Genomic DNA, 12,396 nt, shown 5'->3' with positions numbered 1-12,396 from the left:
AATAGGACTCCTACTCAAGACTCCTATTCCCTTACAACTCCTAATTCTTCTCTAAGAAAAAACCTCCTACATGAATGCCCCTCTCAATTAGGACTCTCCTAGCTAGAGTCCTAATAGAATGTCCGTCTCAATTAGGACTCTCTTAGCTAGAGTCCTAACAGTTTTACATGAATATCCCTCTCAATTAGGACTCTCCAAGCTAGAGTCCTAACAGACACCCATCGTAATACTACTCTGGCCCAAGCACGCTTAACTTCGGTGTTTTGATGGGATCTGATGATTTAGTGCTGGCATTATCACACCCGTTTCGCGTGCTTCGTCCCTCGCCTATGTGCACGTCGCGGTCGGCGCATCAACGTCCGGAGCCTCTTGCCCGTCACGAAACCGTCGGCGCTTTCTCGAACGTTCACGAAATCCCAATTGCAAGCTCTCTCCGAGCCCTAGCCCGACGACTGCGTATCGATCACGGCAAGCACGTGCCGAAACCATCGGCACTTTCTAAAACGATCTCGGAATCGCTATTGCGACCCCAATCCGGAAAGCTCTCTCCGAGCCCCTCGATACTGACTGCGTAGCGGTCACAGCAAATTTCCAACCCCAAAACAATCGTCTCGGAGCTCTACGGGAGATGTTTCGTATCCCGGGATGCAAAAAGGAGTGCAACACGAGGACTTCCCAGGGGGTCACCCATCGTAGTACTACTCTGGCCCAAGCACGCTTAACTTCGGAGTTTTGATAGGATCCGGTGATTTAATGCTGGCATTATCGCACCCGTTTCGCGTGCTTCGTCCCTCGCCTATGTGCACGTCGCGGTCGGCGTATCAACGTCCGGAGCCTCTTGCCCGTCATGAAACCGTCGGCGCTTTCTTGAACGTTCATGAAATCCCTATTGCAAGCTCTCTCCGAGCCCTAGCCCGACGACTGCGTATCGATCACGGCAAGCACGTGCCGAAACCATCGGCACTTTCTAGAACGATCTCGGAATAGCTATTGCGACCCCAATCCGGAAAGCTCTCTCCGAGCCCCTCGATACTGACAGCGTAGCGGTCATAGCAAATTTCCAGCCCCAAAACAATCGTCTCGGAGCTCTATGGGAGATGTTTCGTATCCCGGGATGCAAAAAGGAGTGCAACACGAGGACTTCCCAAGGGTCCATCCATCGTAGTACTACTCTGGCCCAAGCACGCTTAACTTCGGAGTTTTGATGGGATCCGGTGATTTAGTGCTGGCATTATCGCACCCGTTTCGCGTGCTTCGTCCCTCGCCTATGTGCACGTCGTGGTCGGCGTATCAACGTCCGGAGCCTCTTGCACGTCACGAAACCGTCGGCGCTTTCTCGAACGTTCACGAAATCCCTATTGCAAGCTCTCTCCGAGCCCTAGCCCGACGACTGCGTATCGATCACGGCAAGCACGTGCCGAAACCATCGGCACTTTCTAGAACGATCTCGGAATCGCTATTGCGACCCCAATCCGGAAAGCTCTCTCCGAGCCCCTCGACACTGACTGCGTAGCGGTCACAGCAAATTTCCAACCCCAAAACAATCGTCTCGGAGCTCTACGGGAGATGTTTCGTATCCCGGGATGCAAAAAGGAGTGCAACACGAGGACTTCCCAGGGGGTCACCCATCGTAGTCCTATTCTGGCCCAAGCACGCTTAACTTCGGAGTTTTGATGGGATCCGGTGATTTAGAGCTGGCATTATCGCACCCGTTTCGCGTGCTTCGTCCCTCGCCTATGTGCACGTCGCGGTCGGCGTATCAACGTCCGGAGCCTCTTGCCCGTCACGAAACCGTCGGCGCTTTCTCGAACGTTCACGAAATCCCTATTGCAAGCTCTCTCCGAGCCCTAGCCCGACGACTGCGTATCGATCTCGGCAAGCACGTGCCGAAACCATCGGCACTTTCTAGAACGATCTCGGAATCGCTATTGCGACCCCAATTCGGAAAGCTCTCTCCGAGCCCCTCGATACTGACAGCGTAGCGGTCACAGCAAATTTCCAACCCCAAAACAGTCGTCTCGGAGCTCTACGGGAGATGTTTCGTATCCAGGGATGCAAAAAGGAGTCAACACGAGGACTTCCCAGGGGGTCACCCATCGTAGTACTACTCTGGCCCAAGCACGCTTAACTTCGGAGTTTTGATGGGATCCGGTGATTTAGTGCTGGCATTATCGCACCCGTTTCGCGTGCTTCGTCCCTCGCCTATGTGCACGTCGCGGTCGGCGTATCAACGTCCGGAGCCTCTTGCCCGTCACGAAACCGTCGGCGCTTTCTCGAACGTTCACGAACTCCCTATTGCAAGCTCTCTCCGAGCCCTAGCCCGACGACTGCGTATCGATCTCGGTAAGCACGTGCCGAAACCATCGGCACTTTCTAGAACGATCTCGGAATCGCTATTGCGACCCCAATTCGGAAAGCTCTCTCCGAGCCCCTCGATACTGACAGCGTAGCGGTCACAGCAAATTTCCAGCCCCAAAACAATCGTCTTGGAGCTCTACGGGAGATGTTTCGTATCCCGGGATGCAAAAAGGAGTGCAACACGAGGACTTCCCAGGGGGCCACCCATCGTAGTACTACTCTGGCGCAAGCACGCTTAACTTCGGAGTTTTGATGGGATCCGGTGATTTAGTGCTGGCATTATCGCACCCGTTCTGCGTGCTTCGTCCCTCGTCTATGTGCACGTCGTGGTCGGCGTATCAACGTCCGGATCCTCTTGCCCGTCACGAAACCGTCGGCGCTTTCTCGAACGTTCACGAAATCCCTATTGCAAGCTCTCTCCGAGCCCTAGCCCGACGACTGCGTATCGATCTCGGCAAGCACATGCCGAAACCATCGGCACTTTCTAGAACGATCTCGGAATCGCTATTGCGACCCCAATTCGGAAAGCTCTCTCCGAGCCCCTCGATACTGACAGCGTAGCGGTCACAGCAAATTTCCAGCCCCAAAACAATCGTCTTGGAGCTCTACGGGAGATGTTTCGTATCCCGGGATGCAAAAAGGAGTGCAACACGAGGACTTACCAGGGGGCCACCCATCGTAGTACTACTCTGGCCCAAGCACGCTTAACTTCGGAGTTTTGATGGGATCCGATGATTTAGTGCTGCATTATCGCACCCGTTTCGCGTGCTTCGTCCCTCGTCTATGTGCACGTCATGGTCGGCGTATCAACGTCCGGAGCCTCTTGACCGTCACGAAACCGTCGGCGCTTTCTCGAACGTTCACGAAATCCCTATTGCAAGCTCTCTCCGAGCCCTAGCCCGACGACTGCGTATCGATCACGGCAAGCACGTGCCGAAACCATCGGCACTTTCTAGAACGATCTCGGAATCGCTATTGCGACCCCAATCCGGAAAGCTCTCTCCGAGCCCCTCGACACTGACTGCGTAGCGGTCACAGCAAATTTCCAACCCCAAAACAATCGTCTCGGAGCTCTACGGGAGATGTTTCGTATCCCGGGATGCAAATAGGAGTGCAACACGAGGACTTCCCAGGGGGTCACCCATCGTAGTCCTATTCTGGCCCAAGCACGCTTAACTTCGGAGTTTTGATGGGATCCGGTGATTTAGAGCTGGCATTATCGCACCCGTTTCGCGTGCTTCGTCCCTCGCCTATGTGCACGTCGCGGTCGGCGTATCAACGTCCGGAGCCTCTTGCCCGTCACGAAACCGTCGGCGCTTTCTCGAACGTTCACGAAATCCCTATTGCAAGCTCTCTCCGAGCCCTAGCCCGACGACTGCGTATCGATCTCGGCAAGCACGTGCCGAAACCATCGGCACTTTCTAGAACGATCTCGGAATCGCTATTGCGACCCCAATTCGGAAAGCTCTCTCCGAGCCCCTCGATACTGACAGCGTAGCGGTCACAGCAAATTTCCAACCCCAAAACAGTCGTCTCGGAGCTCTACGGGAGATGTTTCGTATCCAGGGATGCAAAAAGGAGTCAACACGAGGACTTCCCAGGGGGTCACCCATCGTAGTACTACTCTGGCCCAAGCACGCTTAACTTCGGAGTTTTGATGGGATCCGGTGATTTAGTGCTGGCATTATCGCACCCGTTTCGCGTGCTTCGTCCCTCGCCTATGTGCACGTCGCGGTCGGCGTATCAACGTCCGGAGCCTCTTGCCCGTCACGAAACCGTCGGCGCTTTCTCGAACGTTCACGAACTCCCTATTGCAAGCTCTCTCCGAGCCCTAGCCCGACGACTGCGTATCGATCTCGGTAAGCACGTGCCGAAACCATCGGCACTTTCTAGAACGATCTCGGAATCGCTATTGCGACCCCAATTCGGAAAGCTCTCTCCGAGCCCCTCGATACTGACAGCGTAGCGGTCACAGCAAATTTCCAGCCCCAAAACAATCGTCTTGGAGCTCTACGGGAGATGTTTCGTATCCCGGGATGCAAAAAGGAGTGCAACACGAGGACTTCCCAGGGGGCCACCCATCGTAGTACTACTCTGGCGCAAGCACGCTTAACTTCGGAGTTTTGATGGGATCCGGTGATTTAGTGCTGGCATTATCGCACCCGTTTTGCGTGCTTCGTCCCTCGTCTATGTGCACGTCATGGTCGGCGTATCAACGTCCGGAGCCTCTTGCCCGTCACGAAACCGTCGGCGCTTTCTCGAACGTTCACGAAATCCCTATTGCAAGCTCTCTCCGAGCCCTAGCCCGACGACTGCGTATCGATCTCGGCAAGCACATGCCGAAACCATCGGCACTTTCTAGAACGATCTCGGAATCGCTATTGCGACCCCAATTCGGAAAGCTCTCTCCGAGCCCCTCGATACTGACAGCGTAGCGGTCACAGCAAATTTCCAGCCCCAAAACAATCGTCTTGGAGCTCTACGGGAGATGTTTCGTATCCCGGGATGCAAAAAGGAGTGCAACACGAGGACTTACCAGGGGGCCACCCATCGTAGTACTACTCTGGCCCAAGCACGCTTAACTTCGGAGTTTTGATGGGATCCGATGATTTAGTGCTGCATTATCGCACCCGTTTCGCGTGCTTCGTCCCTCGTCTATGTGCACGTCATGGTCGGCGTATCAACGTCCGGAGCCTCTTGACCGTCACGAAACCGTCGGCGCTTTCTCGAACGTTCACGAAATCCCTATTGCAAGCTCTCTCCGAGCCCTAGCCCGACGACTGCGTATCGATCACGGCAAGCACGTGCCGAAACCATCGACACTTTCTAGAACGATCTCGGAATCGCTATTGCGACCCCAATCCGGAAAGCTCTCTCCGAGCCCCTCGATACTGACGACGTAGCAGTCACAGCAAATTTCCAACCCCAAAACAATCGTCTCGGAGCTCTACGGGAGATGTTTCGTATCCCGGGATGCAAAAAGGAGTGCAACACGAGGACTTCCCAAGGGGTCACCCATCGTAGTACTACTCTGGCCCAAGCACGCTTAACTTCGGAGTTTTGATGGGATCCGGTGATTTAGTGCTGGCATTATCGCACCCGTTTCACGTGCTTCGTCCCTCGCCTATGTGCACGTCGTGGTCGGCGTATCAATGTCCGGAGCCTCTTGCCCGTCATGAAACCGTCGTCGCTTTCTCGAACGTTCACGAAATCCCTATTGCAAGCTCTCTCCGAGCCCTAGCCCGACGACTGCGTATCGATCATGGCAAGCACGTGCCGAATCCATCGTCACTTTCTAGAACGATCTCGGAATCGCTATTGCGACCCAATCCGGAAAGCTCTCTCCAAGCCCCTCGATACTGACTGCGTAGCGGTCACAGCAAATTTCCAGCCCCAAAACAATCGTCTCGGAGCTCTACGGGAGATGTTTCGTATCCCGGGATGCAAAAAGGAGTGCAACACGAGTACTTCCCAGGGGGTCACCCATCGTAGTACTACTCTGGCCCAAGCACGCTTAACTTTGGTGTTTTGATGGGATCTGGTGATTTAGTGCTGGCATTATCGCACCCGTTTCGCGTGCTTCGTCCCTCGCCTATGTGCTCGTCGTGGTCAGCGCATCAACGTCCGGAGCCTCTTGCCCGGCACAAAACCGTCGTCGCTTTCTCGAACGTTCACGAAATCCCTATTGCAAGCTCTCTCCGAGCCCTAGCCCGACGACTGCGTATCGATCTCGACAAGCACGTGCCGAAACCATCGGCACTTTCTAGAATGATCTCGGAATCGCTATTGTGACCCCAATCCGGAAAGCTCTGTCCGAGTCCCTCGATACTGACTGCGTAGCGGTCACAGCAAATTTCCAACCCCAAAACAATCGTCTCGGAGCTCTACGGGAGATGTTTCGTATCCCGGGATGCAAAAAGGAGTGCAACACGAGGACTTCCCAAGGGGTCACCCATCGTAGTACTACTCTGGCCCAAGCACGCTTAACTTCGGAGTTTTGATGGGATCTGGTGATTTAGTGCTACCATTATCGCACCCGTTTCGCGAGCTTCGTCCCTCGCCTATGTGGACGTAGCGGTCGGCGTATCAACGTCCGGAGCCTCTTGCCCGTCACGAAACCATCGGCGCTTTCTCGAACGTTCACGAAATCCCTATTGCAAGCTCTCTCCGAGCCCTAGCCCGACGACTGCGTATCGATCACGGAAAGCGCGTGCCGAATCCATCGGCACTTTCTAGAACGATCTCGGAATCGCTATTGCGACCCCAATCCGGAAAGCTCTCTCCGAGCCCCTCGATACTGACTGCGTAGCGGTCACAGCAAATTTCCAGCCCCAAAACAATCGTCTCGGAGCTCTATGGGAGATGTTTCGTATCCCGGGATGCAAAAAGGAATGCAACACGAGGACTTCCCAGGGGGTCACCCGTCGTATTACTACTCTGGCCCATGCACGCTTAACTTAGGTGTTTTGACGGGATCTGGTCATTTAGTGCTGGCATTATCGCACCCGTTTCGCGTGGTTCGTCCCTCGCCTATGTGCACGTCGCGGTCGGCGAATCAACGTCCGGAGCCTCTTGCCCGTCACGAAACCGTCGGCGCTTTCTCGAACATTCACGAAATCCCTATTGCAAGCTCTCTCCGAGCCCTAGCCCGACGACTGCGTATCAATCACGGCAAACACGTGCCGAAACCATCGGCACTTTCTAGAACGATCTCGGAATCGCTATTGCGACCCCAATCCGGAAAGCTCTCTCCGAGCCCCTCGATACTGACTGCGTAGCGGTCGAAGCAAATATCCAACCCCAAAACAAACGTCTAGGAGCTCTACGGGAGATGTTTCTTATCCCGGGATGCAAAAAGGAGTGCAACACGAGGACTTCCCAAGGGGTCACCCATCGTAGTACTACTCTGGCCCAAGCACGCTTAACTTCGGTGTTTTGATGGGATCCGGTGATTTAGTGCTGCCATTATCGCACCTGTTTCGCGTGCTTCGTTCCTCGCCTATGTGCACGTCACGGTCGGCGTATCAACGTCCGGAGCCTCTTGCCCGTCACGAAACCGTCGGCGCTTTCTCGAACGTTCACGAAATCCCTATTGCAAGCTCTATCCGAGCCCTAGCCCGACGACTGCGTATCGATCACGGCAAGCATGTGCCGAAACCATCGGCACTTTCTAGAACGATCTCGGAATCGCTATTGCGACCCCAATCCGGAAAGCTCTCTCCGAGCCCCTAGATACTGACAGCGTAGCGGTCACAGCAAATTTCCAACCCCAAAACAATCATCTCGGAGCTCTACGGGAGATGTTTCGTATCCCGGGATGCAAAAAGGAGTGCAACACGAGGACTTCCCAGGGGGTCACCCATCGTAGTACTACTCTGGCCCAAGCACGCTTAACTTCGGAGTTTTGATGGGATCCGGTGATTTAGTGCTGGCATTATCGCACCCGTTTCGCGTGCTTCGTCCCTCGCCTATGTGCACGTCGCGGTCGGCGTATCAACGTCCGGAGCCTCTTGCCCGTCACGAAACCGTCGGCGCTTTCTCGAACGTTCACGAAATCCCTATTGCAAGCTCTCTCCGAGCCCTAGCCCGACGCCTGTGTATCGATCATGGCAAGCGCGTGCCGAATCCATCGGCACTTTCTAGAACGATCTCGGAATCGCTATTGCGACCCCAATCCGGAAAGCTCTCTCCGAGCCCCTCGATACTGATAGCGTAGCGGTCACAGCAAATTTCCAGCCCCAAAACAATCGTCTCGGAGCTCTACGGGAGATGTTTCGCATCCCGGGATGCAAAAAGGAGTGCAACACGAGAACTTCCCAGGGGGTCACCCATCGTAGTACTACTCTGGCCCAAGCACGCTTAACTTCGGTGTTTTGATGGGATCTGGTGATTTAGTGCTGGCATTATCGCACCCGTTTCGCGTGGTTCGTCCCTCGCCTATGTGCACGTCGCGGTCGGCGCATCAACGTCCTGAGCCTCTTGCCCGTCACGAAACCGTCGGCGCTTTCTCGAACGTTCACGAAATCCCTATTGCAAGCTCTCTCCGAGACCTAGCCCGACGACTGCGTATCGATCACGGCAAGCACGTGCCAAAACCATCGGCACTTTCTAGAACGATCTCGGAATCCCTATTGCGATCCCAATCCGGAAAGCTCTCTCCGAGCCCCTCGATACTGACTGCGTAGCGGTCAAAGAAAATTTCCAACCCCAAAACAAACGTCTCGGAGCTCTACGGGAGATGTTTCGTATCCCGGGATGCAAAAAGGAGTGCAACACGAGGACTTCCCAGGGGGTCACCCATCGTAGTACTACTCTGGCCCAAGCACGCTTAACTTCGGTGTTTTGATGGGATCCGGTGATTTAGTGCTGCCATTATCGCACCCATTTCGCGAGCTTCGTCCCTCGCCTATGTGGACGTCGCGATCGGCGCATCAACGTCCGGAGCCTCTTGCACGTCACGAAACCATCGTCGCTTTCTCGAACTTTCACGAAATCACTATTGCAAGCTCTCTCCGAGCCCTAGCCCGACGACTGCGTATCGATCACGGCAAGCACGTGCCGAATCCATCGTCACTTTCTAGAACGATCTCGGAATCGCTATTGCGACCCCAATCCGGAAAGCTCTCTCCGAGCCCCTCGATACTGACAGCGTAGCGGTCACAGCAAATTTCCAGCCCCAAAACAATCGTCTCGGAGCTCTACGGGAGATGTTTCGTATCCCGGGATGCAAAAAGGAGTGCAACACGAGGACTTCCCAGGGGGTCACCCATCGTAGTACTACTCTGGCCCAAGCACGCTTAACTTCGGTGTTTTGATGGGATCTGGTGATTTAGTGCTGGCATTATCACACCCGTTTCACGTGCTTCGTCCCTCGCCTATGTGCACGTCGCGGTCGGCGCATCAACGTCCGGAGCCTCTTGCCCGTCACGAAACCGTCGTTGCTTTCTCGAACGTTCACGAAATCCCTATTGCAAGCTCTCTCCGAGCCCTAGCCCGACGACTGCGTATCGATCACGGCAAGCACGTGCCGAAACCATCGGCACTTTCCAGAACGATCTCGGAATCGCTATTGCGACCCCAATCCGGAAAGCTCTCTCCGTGCCCCTCGATACTGACTGCGTAGCGGTCAAAGCAAATTTCCAACCCCAAAACAAATGTCTCGGAGCTCTATGGGAGATGTTTCGTATCCCGGGATGTAAAAAGGAGTGCAACACGAGGACTTCCCAGGGGGTCACCCATCGTAGTACTACTCTGGCCCAAGCATGCTTAACTTCGGTGTTTTGATGGGATCCGGTGATTTAGTGCTGTCATTATCGCACCCGTTTCGCGAGCTTCGTCCCTCGCCTATGTGGACGTCGCGGTCGGCGCATCAACGTCCGGAGCCTCTTGCTCGTCACGAAACCGTCGGCGCTTTCTCGAACGTTCACGAAATCCCTATTGCAAGCTCTCTCCGAGCCCTAGCCCGACGATTGCGTATCGATCACGGTAAGCACGTGCCGAATCCATCGTCACTTTCTAGAACGATCTCGGAATCGCTATTGCGACCCCAATCCGGAAAGCTCTGTCCGAGCCCCTCGATACTGACAACGTAGCGGTCACAGCAAATTTCCAGCCCCAAAACAATCGTCTCGAAGCTCTACGGGAGATGTTTCGTATCCCGGGATGCAAAAAGGAGTGCAACACGAGGACTTCCCAGGGGGTCACCCATCGTAGTACTACTCTGGCCCAAGCACGCTTAACTTCGGTGTTTTGATGGGATCTGGTGATTTAGTGCTGGCATTATCACACCCGTTTCGCGTGCTTCGTCCCTCGCCTATGTGCTCGTCGCGGTCGGCGCATCAACGTCCGGAGCCTCTTGCCCGTCACGAAACCGTCGGCGCTTTCTCGAACGTTCACGAAATCCCTATTCCAAGCTCTCTCCGAGCCCTAGCCCAACGACTGCGTATCGATCACGGCAAGCACGTGCCGAATCCATCGTCACTTTCTAGAACGATCTCGGAATCGCTATTGCGACCCCAATCCGGAAAGCTCTCTCCGAGCCCCTCGATACTGACAGCGTAGCGGTCACAGCAAATTTCCAGCCCTAAAACAATCGTCTGGGAGCTCTACGGGAGATGTTTCGTATCCTGGGATGCAAAAAGGAGTGCAACACGAGGACTTCCTAGGGGGTCACCCATCGTAGTACTACTCTGGCCCAAGCACGCTTAACTTCGGTGTTTTGATGGGATCTGGTGATTTAGTGCTGGCATTATCACACCCGTTTCGCGTGCTTCGTCCCTCGCCTATGTTGTCACGCCCCTCAAAATATTATCCATGATATTAAAACAATTTTCATCACAGACCAATCCAGGATCCAAACTAACGTTTGAGGACACTGAAAAACATTCTATTCATATTCACATCCATAAAACCTGTGCATTTTAAAATCATAAATCACATCACTCGATAATTCACATTTATGGCAACCCAAGCCAACTTGACAAAAAAATGAACAACATTTATAAATCCACAAGCTAAATAAATTATACAATCAGAACTCCAACAATTCACCATAAGTTCATATCACCATAAATTAGACTTAACATTCCGAAATTCCAAATAAGAGAGATCTTCTAACCCTTTTACACAGTATATCAATTTCGATTCATCGACAACATTTCATTACATACAAAACATACTTATACAACAATATCATAATAACCACCCAGACTTGCCCATAATTCTGAATAGCTATCCACTGCCTCAGCCCAAATCAACATCTCGAAGAGTGACAAGCTGACCTGAAAGATTTATATAACAACGGAGTGAGCCAAAAACGGCTCAGCAAGTGACAAAGCATATTCAGAACAAAAGGAACGGTTTCAAACGAGTAAGGTATCATAATGCAAGGCAGAATACAAGAATTCTCAAGGATACCATCTCAATAGATACCAAATCATACGTATCATGTCATTCAAAGCATATTTGATCCGTAACGAATGGAGCATAGAGTAATTGGAACATATCAATGGCAGATAGGACATTTCAGAACATATCAGTTCATAACAAATGGAGCACAGAGTAATTGGAGCATATCAGTAACAAAGGAAACATATCGGAGCTTATCAATGGCAGATAGGACATTTCAGAACATATCAGTTCATAGCAAATGGAGCACAGAGTAATTGGAGCATATCAATGGCAGATGAAATGTTCCGGAGCATATCAACGACATATGGAACATTTCGAAGCATATTATCAGTGAATGAAGCACTTCAGAGCATAACAAAAACAAATATCGTACAGAAGCTCAAACGTCGTCTTTGACGTTGCAAACATATCAATCTTATCCAAAGCATGTACAGAAACACATAACCAAAGCTCTGGATATCATATCAAACATACAGAAGGTGTAGTGGGATCTCAGTCAGAATGTGATTCATCCATTTCTGAATGACGACCTGACAAAAGTCTCCCACGTCTGGGAGCTCCATCCACCCACGTCTAGGTGAAGTCAAAGGGGGCCGGCAGAGCAACGCAGGCTCTAAGCAATATCCCACATAGCGGGACCCCACAAAGCGGGCAAATCAGCGCATACCCTTTACCATTTCTGGCAAAGGTCCAGACAATCCCACACACCAGAGTACAAAAGGGCAGTTTCAACAATAAGTAGCATATATCGGAAGCACACGCGGAACAATAAAGCGTACATGTGCCTTTACGAGTCAATCCGAAGTAAGCAATAATCTTTCACAAGTATATTCAGATTTGAAAGGAATTGAAAGCAAGGGCACATATAGAATCCAAGCAATCACATATAACTCAATTCAATAAGAAGATTTGATGAATTCAATGTCCAAAAGGAATGAAACTGGAATAGGCACATATCGAAAGCAAATGCGGAACAATAGGATATACATGTGCCTATATGAGTCAATACGATATAGCATAAACGTTACACAACAGTTTTCAAGAATGCAATAATTTTAAGGACAAGAGCATACAAGAATTCAAAGCAGTATTATAAAGCTCAATTGAATGAGAAAGCTAAAAGATATC

The 12,396-nt window shown here is 52.3% G+C and overlaps 11 non-coding genes and 11 pseudogenes across 11 annotated transcripts; all 22 read right to left on the bottom strand.

Annotated features, from left to right (window-relative positions):
- Positions 1–654: 654 nt before the first annotated feature.
- On the bottom strand, positions 655–773 carry LOC135600181 (5S ribosomal RNA). The gene has a single exon (XR_010482508.1). It is a non-coding gene; the product is annotated as a 5S ribosomal RNA (ribosomal RNA).
- A 350-nt stretch (positions 774–1,123) lies between these two features.
- Positions 1,124–1,242, bottom strand: LOC135601813 (5S ribosomal RNA; annotated as a pseudogene).
- A 350-nt stretch (positions 1,243–1,592) lies between these two features.
- On the bottom strand, positions 1,593–1,711 carry LOC135601648 (5S ribosomal RNA; annotated as a pseudogene).
- Positions 1,712–2,060: 349 nt separating this feature from the next.
- LOC135601407 (5S ribosomal RNA) lies at positions 2,061–2,179 on the bottom strand. Its single transcript, XR_010483701.1, has one exon. It is a non-coding gene; the product is annotated as a 5S ribosomal RNA (ribosomal RNA).
- A 350-nt stretch (positions 2,180–2,529) lies between these two features.
- On the bottom strand, positions 2,530–2,648 carry LOC135600914 (5S ribosomal RNA). Its single transcript, XR_010483224.1, has one exon. It is a non-coding gene; the product is annotated as a 5S ribosomal RNA (ribosomal RNA).
- A 350-nt stretch (positions 2,649–2,998) lies between these two features.
- On the bottom strand, positions 2,999–3,116 carry LOC135603951 (5S ribosomal RNA; annotated as a pseudogene).
- A 350-nt stretch (positions 3,117–3,466) lies between these two features.
- On the bottom strand, positions 3,467–3,585 carry LOC135601647 (5S ribosomal RNA; annotated as a pseudogene).
- A 349-nt stretch (positions 3,586–3,934) lies between these two features.
- LOC135601406 (5S ribosomal RNA) lies at positions 3,935–4,053 on the bottom strand. The gene has a single exon (XR_010483700.1). It is a non-coding gene; the product is annotated as a 5S ribosomal RNA (ribosomal RNA).
- Positions 4,054–4,403: 350 nt separating this feature from the next.
- LOC135600913 (5S ribosomal RNA) lies at positions 4,404–4,522 on the bottom strand. The gene has a single exon (XR_010483223.1). It is a non-coding gene; the product is annotated as a 5S ribosomal RNA (ribosomal RNA).
- A 350-nt stretch (positions 4,523–4,872) lies between these two features.
- LOC135603950 (5S ribosomal RNA) lies at positions 4,873–4,990 on the bottom strand (annotated as a pseudogene).
- A 350-nt stretch (positions 4,991–5,340) lies between these two features.
- LOC135602090 (5S ribosomal RNA) lies at positions 5,341–5,459 on the bottom strand. The gene has a single exon (XR_010483950.1). It is a non-coding gene; the product is annotated as a 5S ribosomal RNA (ribosomal RNA).
- Positions 5,460–5,808: 349 nt separating this feature from the next.
- Positions 5,809–5,927, bottom strand: LOC135602151 (5S ribosomal RNA; annotated as a pseudogene).
- Positions 5,928–6,277: 350 nt separating this feature from the next.
- On the bottom strand, positions 6,278–6,396 carry LOC135601704 (5S ribosomal RNA; annotated as a pseudogene).
- A 350-nt stretch (positions 6,397–6,746) lies between these two features.
- LOC135599410 (5S ribosomal RNA) lies at positions 6,747–6,865 on the bottom strand (annotated as a pseudogene).
- A 350-nt stretch (positions 6,866–7,215) lies between these two features.
- LOC135602457 (5S ribosomal RNA) lies at positions 7,216–7,334 on the bottom strand (annotated as a pseudogene).
- Positions 7,335–7,684: 350 nt separating this feature from the next.
- Positions 7,685–7,803, bottom strand: LOC135601588 (5S ribosomal RNA). Its single transcript, XR_010483878.1, has one exon. It is a non-coding gene; the product is annotated as a 5S ribosomal RNA (ribosomal RNA).
- Positions 7,804–8,153: 350 nt separating this feature from the next.
- On the bottom strand, positions 8,154–8,272 carry LOC135600684 (5S ribosomal RNA). The gene has a single exon (XR_010483000.1). It is a non-coding gene; the product is annotated as a 5S ribosomal RNA (ribosomal RNA).
- Positions 8,273–8,622: 350 nt separating this feature from the next.
- Positions 8,623–8,741, bottom strand: LOC135601492 (5S ribosomal RNA). The gene has a single exon (XR_010483784.1). It is a non-coding gene; the product is annotated as a 5S ribosomal RNA (ribosomal RNA).
- A 350-nt stretch (positions 8,742–9,091) lies between these two features.
- Positions 9,092–9,210, bottom strand: LOC135601247 (5S ribosomal RNA). The gene has a single exon (XR_010483546.1). It is a non-coding gene; the product is annotated as a 5S ribosomal RNA (ribosomal RNA).
- A 350-nt stretch (positions 9,211–9,560) lies between these two features.
- LOC135602571 (5S ribosomal RNA) lies at positions 9,561–9,679 on the bottom strand (annotated as a pseudogene).
- A 350-nt stretch (positions 9,680–10,029) lies between these two features.
- Positions 10,030–10,148, bottom strand: LOC135601246 (5S ribosomal RNA). Its single transcript, XR_010483545.1, has one exon. It is a non-coding gene; the product is annotated as a 5S ribosomal RNA (ribosomal RNA).
- Positions 10,149–10,498: 350 nt separating this feature from the next.
- On the bottom strand, positions 10,499–10,617 carry LOC135601984 (5S ribosomal RNA; annotated as a pseudogene).
- Between the last annotated feature and the right edge of the window lie 1,779 nt (positions 10,618–12,396).

The sequence above is a fragment of the Musa acuminata genome, chromosome BXJ2-1 (genome assembly GCF_036884655.1).
Source record: "Musa acuminata AAA Group cultivar baxijiao chromosome BXJ2-1, Cavendish_Baxijiao_AAA, whole genome shotgun sequence".
Classification (NCBI taxonomy): domain Eukaryota; kingdom Viridiplantae; phylum Streptophyta; class Magnoliopsida; order Zingiberales; family Musaceae; genus Musa; species Musa acuminata.
Note: the sequence above shows the minus strand (reverse complement) of the source record. Positions and strands in the feature narration are given on the sequence as shown.